The 14,497-nt window shown below is 38.2% G+C and overlaps 1 protein-coding gene across 4 annotated transcripts in view; it reads left to right on the top strand.

The window, feature by feature from the left end:
* Positions 1–14,497, top strand: part of OCA2 (OCA2 melanosomal transmembrane protein) — a 165,638-nt gene that overhangs the window by 17,750 nt on the left and 133,391 nt on the right. The window contains exons 1-2 of one of the 4 annotated variants that reach the window (XM_048963953.1): positions 8,952–9,199; positions 13,166–13,289. The exons of 2 other annotated variants lie outside the window; for them this stretch is intronic. The gene's annotated coding sequence lies outside the window, so the exon portion shown is untranslated. Of the gene's footprint in view, positions 1–8,951; positions 9,200–13,165; positions 13,290–14,497 lie in introns of those variants that run through there. One more of the 4 variants, XM_048963943.1, reaches the window with a different exon arrangement.

The raw sequence follows: 14,497 nt of genomic DNA on the forward strand, positions 1-14,497 counted from the left end.
TGTTTTTTCTCTTTCAATACATCTCTGAATCTCCGAATCATGAAACATCCATTGAAAGAGGAAATGGAAGCCAGATATCTTAGTTTCAAAGTAAATTTCCTGATAATCAGTGTTGTTTTATGTCTTCCTCATGCTCCTTCTTCCAATGGCTATTCTATTGAAAATGTATGGGTCTCAAGGGAGAGAGGAAGGATTTACAGGATACTGTTGTTTCCAATAGTTAGGGTAGCCAGGTGAGAGCTGGGGTGTCTTAGTTCATACTGGGTGTATGCCAAAAAATACTGCCACAGCCTCTGCCCAAGATTGGCTCTTAGAGAGCTGCTGCTGAGCATAGAGGAGGAAGAGAGAGCTCTGAGACAGATATCAAGAAACTGCAGAAGCAGTAGAAATACTGAGAAGGAAGAATGCAAGCCCTTGCATAGGGCTACAAAGAGACCCTGGGAAAAGGTGCAATACAGTATGAAATAGAATGAGACCAGTATGTGATGATCTGTGGAATGAATTAGATAAAAGTAAGTTAGTGCCGTGGTTGTAAGCCAGACTTTAATGTGATTGCTCCCTGGTTATGATAAAACATCCTAACTCCTCCAACACTGCAGTTAACAAAAGACTATGAAGGTCAGTTCCAACAGAGTTAATGGCACTCCTTGTTTCCCCTGAAAGCCTTGTGCTAGTCAGTACTTACAACTCTGTTTTCCAACAAAAAATAAGACATGTTAGTGAGATAAATCCACTTAATGCCCTTATCCCTCTAAAAAAGACCACAAGCAGTCCCACTCTCAAGTACAAAAATAAACCTTTTGTTTCTCCCCTCTCGTCTCTTTTCTTCTCTATCTTACTGTTTTAGTACACAATTCTGCTTGTTAATAGAGATGTGCTTCTGTTTGCCCAACACTTTAAATGTCTCTCCTGTTAGAATTAATTAGCATCAGAGTGGTTTGTCCTCTTTCATTAGAAGCATTGGAAGTCATTCCTCAGCCACAGCAAAAATTTCCAGGGTAGCAGTGGTCATACATTTAAAAACTCAAGTTCATGCTAAATTGAATGTAGCAAAATAGATAAGTGTAAATGGAAAAAATTAGCCAGTGAGTTTTAAAAAAAAAATAGGGTCACGGACTGTAGACCAGCAAATCAAATGTTTTTTTTCAAAAACTGCTATTCATAAGGAGCTCAAGTGATTTACTCTCCAAAATACAGCAAAAGCTGATAAATGAGTCACCAAAATGCTTACTGACAGTGACCAAGCAAGCAATTCTCTGCTTGATAAGTACTAATGGGACTTAAGGGGCAAACTGGAATAATTGTGCTAATGGACCAGCAGAAGTCAGACCACACAGAGCTCTGTCCACAGCAGGTCAGAGCTAAGTCAAGGACAGCACACTGAGCTGGAGCCAGGTCCTATCAAAAAGAATTAATGCACTTGAGTTTGGGTTTTTTTTTTTTTTTTCTATCTTTGCAATTTTTATGATTTCTTTCAGCCAGGGTGAAATGGAAAACAGATTGGCAGTTAGAGAAACTCACAGTTTTCAGAAATGCAGCAGAAGATACTGACTCAGTACAGCCTGTGAATTAGCATCATTCAGAAGCAGCTGTGAAAGGCTGTAGGTTTTGCTCACACCTTCTGAGCTATTCCCTTTTCTATGCGAGTCAGTAGGGACAGTAAACACAGTCCATCTGCCAGTGATCCAGGAATGTTTTTATGAGAGCTCTTTTGCCTGAAGTGAAGCTCTGGCAATGACAGAGTATGAAAGCTTTTGACTCAGACAGCCACGCTGACAGTCACATTGAACTGCTGTGTGGCAGGGAACTGCCTTTGCTCTTTGAGGAGAAAGTGCTATGTTATTGATGAACTTATTGTAAGGAGTCTGATCCTTAATAAATACAGAGCTTCCTTGAGTAGAGTAGGTAAATATTTTTAGTGACTTTTCTACCCACTCTTGTGGGCTTATGCAATTAATTTTCTCTGCTGTTTATAAAATAAAGAAGTAAAAGAAGCTTGAAATATACTTTTGTCTCTAATCATTCTAGGAGTGATAGAAGCAAGTCTGCCTCCTCAGCCATGTCAATGACACGTGAACTGCAATCCTCTTTAGGAGTTTATTGACAGCTGGTGCATCATGTAACCCTCTTACAGTGAAAAGCAAGAACCTGAATTTAGTGGATCTGTCTGATAAAAGGAATGGTAAACCTGGAAAGGAGTGTAACAAAGAACCCATTTCTGTTTTGGCTGATGTGTCTTTAATTGTGTAATCTAAACAGCAGGGTTGTGCTACAGCATTATGTAAATAAGCAATTCTGTAACATCTAGCAGCATGTGGCTTCTTTGACAAGTTGCCCTGTGTACTGTATGGGGTGGCCTCCACTGCTTTTTAGTCTAGGTCAATACAACCAAATTCTCAATGCAGAAGTGTTGCAATAAATTGTCTCCAAAAATGAGCTAAACCAGAAACTGTAAAGAATAGAGAGTAAAAATTTTGATCATCAGCTTGTGGAAAGCTATTGATTTTAACCATAAATTAAATACCAACATACCCTCATTACAAATCTGTTCATAGTTGTATAACAGTACTGAAGAGGATTATGGGGCCAGAAATATTCCAACTAGACTATTTTTTTTTCAGAAGACAGACTATCCTTGGCAGAAAAGACTGATAGGTTTTCAGAAATATTTGTGTGTATGGGTAGGACATCAATCACAATTTTGAAGCTATTGCTGTGACAACTGAAGTTGAAAGAGCTCCATTAATGTCACTGGACCTGTCATACTTACCTTCTGCTGGAAGTACGATATTTGTGAGGCAGAACACACAAGAGCTCCACATCACAGGCAATTAATGAATGTATTAATATATGTACAATTTAGAGGAGGACTGCTCATATAGTTTTTCAGTTATACACAATTGAACAAATGTTTTAGGTAAAATAGAAAAAAGTTAATTTTGGCTCTTCATACTTGTCAAGCACTGTATGAATCTAGGGAGATTTAGGTCATACAGATGCCTTCACAGAATCACAGAATCACAGAACTGTAGGGGTTGGAAGGGACCTCCAGAGATCATCGAGTCCAACTCCCCTGCCAAAGCAGGTTCCCTACAGCAGGTCGCACAGGTCGGCATCCAGGCAGGTCTTGAACATCTCCAGAGAAGGAGACTCCACCACCTCCCTGGGCAGCCTGTTCCAGTGCTCCGTCACCTCACTGTAAAGAAGTTCTTGCGCACATTTGTGCAGAACTTCCTATGCTGCAGTTTCCAGCCATTTCCCCTTGTCCTGTCTCCATTCACCACTGAAAACAGTCCGGCCTCGCCATTCTGCCCCCCACACCTTAGATATTTATAGACCTGGATCAGGTCCCCTCTCAGTCTCCTTTTTCTCAAGGCTGAACAGACCCAGTTCACTCAGCCTTTATTCATAGGAGAGATGCTCCAAGCCCTTCACCATCTTTGTGGCCCTCCGCTGGACTCTTTCCAAGAGATCCCTGTCTTGATATCAGAAAGTATTGACACCAGGTTCCTTATATTTAACAGTATCCTTTTACTTGTATATAGAATCAGGCACCAGTTGTCTACTCAGATTGCACAGTTTTTGGAAACTAGGTGTTTTGGTGTCATTGCCTATATCACATTTGGTCTTTGTTAACAAGAAGGATGCTTGTTAGCATCCTTAGTTTAACTGTCCTATTGAGGTTACAGTGTTTGGTTGTTGACCAAAGTTAAATTAATATATAAATTGCAATAACACCACAGGGTTGAGATTCTGACCAGGCCTATTGCAATGAAGAAGAAATGCTGATGGTGTCTATCCTGCCTTTCTAAATCAGTAGCCTTTAAAAAAAGAAAATATGTCTATACGCTTCTGTCTTAAGTTCAAGTTTAGTCTTTTAGCTCTACCGTGCGTCATGATATTTTCCTTCTCCAGCTTACACTTACATAATGCTTCTAGATGAATTAATTCCTGTAGCTTTAGTTCTTACACTTTTCTGGTTAACTTTCATATTGCATGACCTTAACATAAAGTATATTTCTACTTCTCATAGACTTTAAAAAACAAAATTTTTTACCAAGTGTAACCTACTTTTAAGTGTCGCGAGTTAAGCGTAATGTCATCATTTGGTCTTTAAAGCTGTTATTTTTGTGTAGAGGAACAAACATCCTTCCATGTTGGCTCTTGAGAAGCAGAAGAGCTACTTAACGTGTTATAACTTTAAAGAATTATGACTGCTGCTGGTCATCTTATTGCATCTCTCCAGTTCTCTCTATTAAAAAAAACCAACAACAACAAACACAACTCTTCATTATTGCTCTGCCTAGAGCACATACTTACCCTTCTTTTTCTTTACATTTCCATATTGTTGGAGTACCCTTCACATTTCCTGCTATGTCACACTGTACTGATAATTTCTTTCTGCAAACTACTTGTACAGACCTTATTAAAAAGACTTTTGTTAGTTCAGTGGCTGTTTATCCTGGCAATAGCCTGTCACTGTTTCATTAAAAAAATACTTGTGAGAAGCAGTGTTTTGTTAACACTATATCCAGCTTTCATGCATGTGATGTATGTTTCAGTCTTCTATTATTTGGAGATGCCCTTACCTTAGGAACACTAAACCTTTTTAATACTTACAATCATCAGCTGTGTAACTGGTCCAACGTATAGCAAAGGACAGGCTTTGCTTTTTTTCCTGTTGAAAAGCTGTCATTTATGTGATTTTCAAAAATTATTCAGGCAGATTACCTTCTTGGAGAAATGAAGCACAGTAAACTTTATTCTATCTTTTACACTTCAAATTTGCTGTGTTCCATGACACCTCTACCAGGACGGGACCAGTTACAGAGATTCTTTGTCTCAATTATTCTGCTCTTGGAGATAGTCACATTGGTCTTTCTTCTTTAGTAAAATTCATCTGTAACAATCTGCTGCTTTTTTCACCTGTCTGTTTAGCAGCTTGGAGCCTTCTACCTTAATGAGAGGGAAAATATAGAAAGAAGCTGACAGAAACGGGCAGCTGTGTCAGCATGGGGTTTCCCATTTTCTGCAGGTACTATCTTCCTGGAGAATTATATTTCTGTATCCAGCAAAATGGATTTGCTCTCTCTTTTCTCTTTTGTTCTTCTTTGGGAGCACAGAATGACGTTTTATTTATGTAACCTCATGTCTGGATAGCCAGAAATTTTCATGTGGATGCAAAGTCTGTCTGCAGAGCAGAATCCAATCTTTTTTTTTTTTTTTTTTTTTTTATGGTTGGCCATGTTCAGGTCACCTCCATCATGGGAGGGTGAAGATTTTTAGAATATGCATAGGAAATGTTATGTAAGAATATGTAAGGTCAGGAGAAAGATGGAAAGAAATTGCCTCTGTGAGGTTACAAAGTAAGAAAAGTGTCACTATATATAGGTCCAAAAGGAATGCAGCATCTGAGAGGAGAGAATCTGGCATTTATGTGATGATAAGAACCACATTGCTATCTATAAATATGATATACATATTGCTGGAACAAACGTATCTGCCAAGTAGAAAATGAACTTCCTTCTGAGCTCTGAAAGGCTACTTTTTTTGTAGTTGTTGACTTTTTCACTGCACAGTAGCATGTTCTTTTGTGGAGAATGATTACAGCTTGAATCAAGAGAGAAGGAAGCTGAAATAGTATTGTTATTCTTTATTCTCCTTTTAGGTGAGACAAGGACATTCTCAGAATTTCTTTAGAATTCATCATATATAATTCTCATTGGTTGAGTGTTTGTTGAATCTTACGTTTCAAACTTGTCTTTCATTGGTACTGGATCAAAAATCTGTGTTTTAAAGTTCTTTGTTAACATAAATCAGATAGCTCCTTAATGACATTGTAGTCCGAGGTTCCTACCAAGCGTTTAAAGTCATAAGAAAGAAGCATGGTAGCAGAACAGGACACAACACTGTGAAATAAACTTCCTGAAGCATGGAAACCATGTGTGTTAACATGTTACAATGCTTTTAGTGAAGGACTGTTATAGGGAAAAGCATAATCTTTGTGAGAAAACTGGATTTCTTTTTGGATTATTTAAAAAATATTTTCCAAATGTTGGCAGCCAATGGTGTATTGTTCTCAGCAGCCTTTTTCTTCTGCCTGGTTTCCTTAATTTATTCTTTGAGGATTTCCAGTTCTTAAATAAAATTTATCTCTGCTTCAACTTGAAGATGAATACAGTGACTAATGATATGGGTTTACTCTTTGGAAGTTACTCGTTAGGAAAGAGGAAATCATATTTGGTGGGACTTGTTCATAGGGCTTTATGTTCCTAGTAAATACAGATTAACATTTCTGGTGAAAAATCTTTTGTATCAAAAAGAGTTGTAATCTAAGAGCAAATTAAAAGTACATTAAAAAGAAGCATGAAAACAACATTAGAGATGAGAGGAAAATGATTTGAAGAGCTCTGTCTCCTGACAGTGACTGCAGCTGTTGTAGAGGAGATCTTCAGATGGCCAAAGTTGTGTGAATACCTTCACTGTTTTACACTTAGCCATAGTCTTAAAAAGGAAATTTTAATACTTTCATTATAACGAAAATAATGAAAAAATATAATTGAAGGACTTAAATTATACTGAAAAAAATCCCATTATCTAATCAACTTAATAGTATTATTTCAGTAGATAATAACTACATCACTCGTACAAATTATTTTTTAATCTTTAAATTTTCCTGCTGTTTTTTTTCTCTGCCTCCTCTGAATATTGTCTCTTGTCCTAGCTGTGGAGAGAACTTCAGCATTTTTTGTGGATCCAGAATCAGAGATCAGAATCTAAGTAAAGTCCAAATTAGTTGTCCTAGTTATGGTGCGAGGCATTATGAGAACCTGATTATTTACCAGATATGAGGCTAAGTTCTTGAACTTCCCTTGTTTCATTTTATGTAGGTCTCTCTGTTAGTGTTTCCTATTTATTTTCATGAAACCTGCAACAGATAAAAAGAAAGCAATAACGCTGATAGAGCAAATTCTCAGCTACAAAACACTGTTTTTCAAAATAATAATCTCCATTAGCATTTTTGCCAGTGATGAACAAGAGCCTGTGTGCCATGCTTGTAAAAAATCTGCACAAGTGGAGGTGACCCACTCTTTCAGAGTTTCACCACCTTCCACCTCACTGTGCTCATACCCACTGTTTGGTCTCCGTTAATTTTCAGCAAGCATCAACAGATGTCAATGGGTGCCATATTTTTCCATCATGGACAAATTCAGAGACACATCTTTCTTTCATCCGCACTTCCTTGTCAGACTCCATTCTGTCAGACTGCCCCTCTGCTGCCATCTGTTGCATGACAACAAAACGTAATGGATATTGGTGGGAAGGTTCATCCTCTACTGCCAAACCACCTACATCCACCTTTGATCTTGTGGGCCAACATCATAAAACAGGAGGCGTTACTTTCAGAGATGCCTTTGTATATTTGCCAAAAGACAAAATAAAATTCCCAGCAATCTTACAGTAGTTGAGATCCAGCATGGAAAATAAAGCATAATTTGAGGAGAGCTTGAATTTTTTAAGCTGTAGGGTATTGTGCTGCTTGCATTTGCTTCCTCCCTCTAACAGCTCTCCAGGAAAAGAAGCCAAACACAATTTCTTTCATGTTGTTAATGAGTTTTTTTTTTTTTTTCCCCACTCTAAACAATGAAAGTACTTTGTTTTTCATGACAAATTACTTTTGTTTCTTTAGAGGTTGCAGGTATAAATAATGTACCTCCAAATTCCTGAAATAAAACATGTGGAACAGTAATTTGTAAAGAAAAGTTTTATAAAAGAAGAACAATAACCTCTTTTTGATTTCATCTTTAAATATAACTTACTAATTACTCTTTTCAATCTCCAAAGCTGGGGTGAATAACTTATTAATCAAAATTTAAAGTATGCAAGGATAAAATTGATTACGTGTGGCAGTTTGTCAGTGTATTGCTTCGGTTAATTAAAACCATATCAAAATAATCCTGTTTCATCCTTCTGTAGGAAAGTGTTCCCTTACTTTGAGTACTCAGTTGTCTTCCTCTTATAAGTACATCCTTTTCTTACATCATCCTTAAATTAATCAAATCTTGCAGAGAGTCTTCATTCTTGAACATAGTTTTCTCCAGACTTTTGAGTGTAAAACATCATATTGCTGCTGTGAGGTGATCACATCATCCAGGTTCTTCTCTGACCTGTATTTCTGCTCAGGTTTCTGTTATCCCAGTTCCCAAGATTGCATCTTTAAGAGGCTCTGGTCAGATAGGAAGTTAAAACATAAAGTAGTCTCAAGTTGAGACCACTTCCTTAACTTTCCAGAGTCTTGGAATTGCCTCATGCACTATGAAAAACCATGCTGTTTTATCCCCCTGTGCATTATTTGTCATAAATTCTGTTGGCGTCAGAGTTGGCTAATTTAAAATCCTGTGGTGACTGCCAAAGAGAAAAGTTGGCATTTAAAAGCCAGTCTGTCAGTACATGCTGAAGTATTACAAGCACAGCCATGCTTGAAGAGACGCTGATCAATTGTAATGGATTCATTTCTCTGCATGTCCCTCACTACTTGAGAATAATAACCCTTAGCAGGTTATCTGTGTAATCTGTAAAGGAATAGGGTTTTTTGAATTTGGACCACTACCAATCCTGGCTACTGCTGCCTATTTCAAATTTGCAGCTTACTGGCAGTCTCTAACAGTTAAACTGTTTTGCAGTACCTGCTCTTGCAATGTATTTTCTTCAGACTATCCACAGTTTTTGCATGCTGCCTCTTTCCAATTTTCTTTGCTGAAGCAGAAAATAGAGAAAAAGCACAACCCCTCAGTCCTTTAAAGGGTGGCCTTTTTGAATCTGTTCCATCACTGTGTCTCTGCTATGTGGTCATGAAGCTCTGCGCAGGCTCTTGTCCCTGTCCCAGACACCCCTGCTCCCTGACCTGTTGCTGTGGGGTGGGACTTGGTTAGGGAGGTCACAGCCCTGATGGCTCATCAACTATCTTCTGGTAAGGCAGATAGTCATTGTGGCACCATAGCATTGGAGCAGAAAAGTAAGAGCTTAGTCCTCTTAGGTAGAGTCAGAGGAGCTTCAGAGCAGCTTCAGGATTAAGTATTTTCTTATAGCTTTAGTCACTGCAGTGGGGTCCCAGTCAATCTCTCCTGAAGTCGATGGAGATTTCCCCTGGCAGAGGCAGCAAAGATTCTTGAGGAAAAGGAACTCACAAGTCCTGGAGGTATGTGAAAATTTCATTTTACAGGGAAGTACAATAACTCTACAAAGGCTGATTTGATTAAAAAAAAAAAAAAAAGAAATAAAAGAAACACAGGAAACATTCTGTTTTCCAAGCTATTTCTGAACTTAAATTGCCTTAATTCTTCAAATAGCTGAATACTGAACAAATAAAGGAGAAGCCACCTCCGTCACTGTGGGACACGTCCACCTCCCACGATCCAGCAGAAGAGTATGAAGTCAGTGCACTGCTTATGCCCTCTACAGGGGATCCACTTATATCTGGGTCTAGCTCAGCATACATTTCACTACATGTTTTTTAAGTGTGTTGTTTATTTGCCTGGGGACTTGGCATGGCAGTTTCTTCTCAGTGTGAGACCTGTCGGCCCCTTGCATTCTGTCAGTTAGTGCCACTACCACAGTCCCCTGGGGAATCCTGTACAGTCCTGTTTTATAGAAAATTAGGAAATTCAAAGAGAAAATGAGTCTGCATTAAGTAATGCTTTCATTGCTAAATTTCTATGACATCTTAATGGTGCATGCTTTTAAAAGGTTGAGAGGTTATTTGTTGATTTAGTTGAAGCTACATAAAACAGTCATCAGAAGATGTCTGGAACCTGTTTAGAGGAGTGAGCTGTGAAGTCTTTGATCCTTCCCTTGACAATTAGAATCTCAGTTGACCATACCTCATTTGTGATGAGTACTCATAACAGTTCCCCCATGATGTACTGCTACTGAGGACAAACCACGATGGAGGGCTGTGTCTACGTGTGGGCGTATATATTATGTGTGCATATAATGATGTTGATGGATGTTTGCATACAGCTGTTTAGTTTACACTTAATGTTTAGAAGCTGAATGCTATGGTTTTGGTCTGCACAGTTTGTACCACATAAATATTGTGAAATAAAGTGGATTTCATTTGGTATTAACAACTACCAAATCTTTTGGAAGAATATGTTTTAATTTAAATATGTGGTCAAATGCTGCTATGGGGTTGCTTTTGTGTATTTTTCTTTTTTGTTTTTCAGTTTTGTTCTTCTTTTCCATTAAAAAAAGGAGTCTTTCTATTTATTTCCGTGATATGCTTGTTTACACTTATAATAAAAGTAATTAGTTCAGTACATATGACTTGGTGTGAGGATAAATGTTCTCCAATCAGAGAAGACAGTGTTTCTCAAATTAGTCTTTAGCCTATAACAATGCGGAAATGATAAATTGATGTCTTACAGTTGTTACTAACCTCCTACATGACTAATTGTCTCTCATATTTAGGTCTCCTCCTGTAGGAAACTTAGCTTAGCTTTGTTATAATCTCTTGGCTTCATAGTACACCTGAACTTTGGTTTAAGAGGGAGTTTCACACTTACAAAGCTTTTAGTGACTACTAATTCAGGGAAGTATGCTAACACTTCTTTTTTTTCCTGATGTAATTCTTCTTCTAATGTTTTATATAATTAATACTTCAATAACTTACATTCCAAACTCTTGATGTCCAATGGGCAATGCTTCCATGTGCAGTTCCTCAATTCTGACCTAATCCTTTCTGTAGAATTATTAAGTGAGAATTTTTGCTTGCTGTTGTCATAGAAATAACTCCTTTGCCAACGCTTGCATGCACAACTTAGCATATGGCAGATGAGGCATCATATTTTCCATTGTTTAAAATGTATGCTTTTTATTATAGAGAGTGAAAACTTAATGCACTGTGTTGGCATGATTAATCTTTTCAATATGAGGCTAAATAACAGGCTCCAGCAAAACCTACCAAGTATTTTAAGTCTTTGCCAGCTAACTAGGATGAGCGTGATCTTTTTTTTCCCTAAGATTCCTGTAGGATGCTTGCTTCTTTTGGAGTACTTGGGATTAAAAAGTTGCTTATTGCTGAACAATAGTTCCTAATACAAACTCTTCTTTTTTTCTTTCATTCAGAAGGGCATGCATAATCATGTTAGGAAAAACCTGAAAAGTCAGTGTCCATATAGTCTAGGTCAGGTCTGATGTTCAAGGGCAGGAATGGAATTCTCTGTGTGGACTTCATCCAGAGTCCATTGTAGACACTGGAAGCAATAATCTGCAGTTAATGAAACATGGTAGCTGGTTGTTATAGCGTTTATATGCCACTGATTCTGCATAATGTCTGAAGAGTTGTCATCCCATCAGTGGGTACAGTTGGAGAGTCTCACTTCCCTTCATTTCCTCTTCTGCTCTCCTTGTGTCTTTCTGCATGTCCTGGAGGTTGGGGGAACCTGCTTCTCCCTTAACTTCCCGAATGAGTGTAGGAGATTGGTCACATCTCTAATGAGAAGCTGTAATGAAGTACAAATTACCACCAAAAAGTGTGAGCTTTGCTCATGCCTGTGAGCAGTGGCATATCTTCAGATTGTGGGGGCTTCTGCAATGCACTTGGTTTGTATTCAGATCCGTATGTTTTGTAATGTATAAATGGGATCCTTCTCCAGCTGCTGTCAGACAGCTGTAGCTTCATCTACGGACACTTTCATGATTTGGAGGAAACTGCTCTATCTTCTGCGTTATGGACAGCCCTCCTGTGATGCTAATTTCTCTTCTGGGTTACTATGGAGACAGAAACAATTGTAATTGCTTGAAGGATTAGCAGTGGTATGACTTTGCAAGAAAGAAGTTCAGAAAACGCAGAAGAAACTCACGTTCCTGTGTAGAGAGCCAAAATCTGCATACAAGGCTGTCACAGCAGTAGCTAAGTGGTTAAGAACAATCTTCTGTTTGAAAGATTTAATTAAAAAAAGAAAAACCATGCCCAGCTGAAAAAACGTGACAAGGAATGTGACCACCCCTGTGACTATGGGGGGGAGGGGGTGAGCAGGACTACTTGTTTTTCTATCAGTTCTACCTGTTTCTTTCTGTACAAGTGGTGCTTTATGAGTCTTTGAAAGAATCCTTATCAAATACATTTTCCAAGACTTTGGTTGGTTGAATGCTTTCTAATTTTATGGAATGGTGACTCAGAAGAATGAAAGTGTTTCTGTAGAATTATCTTTTTCAGTTTTTTTTCCCACCCTATTGGAAGGAAAGTATGCTATAAATGTTTATTTTTTTATGTGAAGGTCTATCTGTATATGCATATAAAAACACATGAAAAATTCAATTATTTCACACCTTTTCATGTGATGTTTAAAATATTAATGACTGCTGACCCTGAATTGTGAGATTAAAATTAGTATCCTGTTTACTATCTCATCACAGTAGTATAAATTCAGACCAGTCTTTTAATCCTAGAAGCAGACCAATCTGTAATGTTGTGCTAGCCAGGTGACTTAGTAATTAGTGTCTTGGTAAAGTTGCTGAATTGATTGGTAGAGATAGATTGTACTAGTAAGTAAGCATGAACAAAGTTTCCAGCTGTTTTGGTCAGTATAGACTGAGCACAGCTGAGAAATACATCACTCTGATTTCTTTTCCTCATTTACACAGTGTCATGACTGAAAGCTGCTTGCAGGACTGAGGAGTCCTGAGAATGATGCTAATAGCTTTTTAGGCACTGCAGACTTGCTTCTGTAATAGTAAAGGGTCTCTGGGCATTCCTAGGTTTTGCTTGCAAAAGATCTGAAGCTGATGACCAAATCCTGCCTCAGTGTCTTCGTGAAAGTGTGGGAGATACACAGGGGTGCTCACATTAGGCTTTCCATTCAGGGATGACTGTCACTATTGTAGTCTGTGCTACTCTTTCATGATGTTTTTTCCAACTTTTCTTCCTAGAGCTTTCAGCCTTCAAGAGTCGTTTATAACTAATTAGCTTTATTATTTATATTACTCTCATACTCTAATTAGAGTAATCAAATCATGGGGATCTTGAAGCTCTCCTCCTTTTCCTCTAATTGTTTTTGCTTTGTGAAGCCTGGCTATTTCCTGCTGCTTATTCTTGCCCATGCGTTTTTACTTTCTGCAAATTGATGTTGTCCTGTACTAATGGTTTTCTCTTTTTCTGAAGAACCTTTCAAGTTTTACTGTATTGGCCATTCTCGTCAGCCTGTGAAGACCTATAGTCCCATTTGAGAATTAATTGCAAGGGACACACTAGCCAGTGAGAATAACAGATATGCAGAAGAAAGAAGGTGATGTTTTTAACTATGTTTATGAATTTTTTGGATTGTGTATTAGGAAGAATTTATTTTCAGAAAGAGTGGTGATGTATTGGAACAGGCTGTCCAGGGAGGTGGCATCACCGTCCCTGGAGATGTTTAAGGAAAGGGTAGATGTAGTATTAAGGATATGGTTTAGTGGGCAATATTGATGGTGCGTGGACAGTTGGCCTAGATAATCTTGGAGGTCTTTTCCAACCTTAATGATTCTAAGATTCACTTCAGATTAAATTGTTTCAACTATCTTCCACCAAGCCTTGGTTGTCTCCTGGTTGCCACTGTTGTAGTTGTTTTGCCCTTCAGCACTGTTTGACTGGTGGTCGCTCATTCATGGTAGCAATGAATACTTTCCATGCACTCTCAGGCAAGGAGCAGAATATATCAGCTCTTGTGTCTTGAAACTGAAAGTTTCAAGTTCACTCAAGTTTGTCTGAACAAACTGCCAATTCTGAATTTACCAGAGTCTCATAGCTACTTCAGCCATTCTGCTATCAGCACTTCATCTCAGTAGTGGAAACCTACTGGGTTAAAAGCAGTTTCAAAATTTTTTTTTCCAAACTCATATGTGACTACCAAGCAACTGTGTACACAGAGACAGCATGATCTGCTGTTTCACCTTCTGCTTTCCTTTTCATCCATGTGAGAATTTGTGTGTGAGGAGTCTCTACTCTGCACCCCTAACATACCTCAACACTGCAGTGGATATAGTGGGTTTGTGGTGGCAGAATACTGTCCTTTGCCCTCACTGTTTCTTGAGGATAAGGATTGTCTTGTGTATGCCTATGTTTATACATATACACATAGATAAGGCAGTGTTGGTATCACCTTCCAGCAATGAAGCAGAAAATGGAAACATTTATGGAAAGTTTTCTGGTTACTGCTCTTAGATTTTGCACACATTCCAGGAGGAAAGGAAGAAAAACAAGCTTGTAATGTTTAATGACGTGAATAACGCAAGGTTAGATTAGAGCAGTATATAATTTATACTTTTTTTGGAACCATTATTATTTTGTGTGTGTTAGCAGCAGAATCAGTCAATCAGTCTTTGCATCAGTTAAATTTCCAAGTGTGCAAGTTCAAGGACCATCATCAGAATTTTTATTAACTGTGCCACCTTTGAATGCAGATTTCAAAGGTAGCGGATTGCCAGGATTAAACAGAAACATACAGGCAGTACTCAG

The sequence above is a fragment of the Lagopus muta genome, chromosome 1, assembly GCF_023343835.1.
Source record: "Lagopus muta isolate bLagMut1 chromosome 1, bLagMut1 primary, whole genome shotgun sequence".
Lineage (NCBI taxonomy): Eukaryota > Metazoa > Chordata > Aves > Galliformes > Phasianidae > Lagopus > Lagopus muta.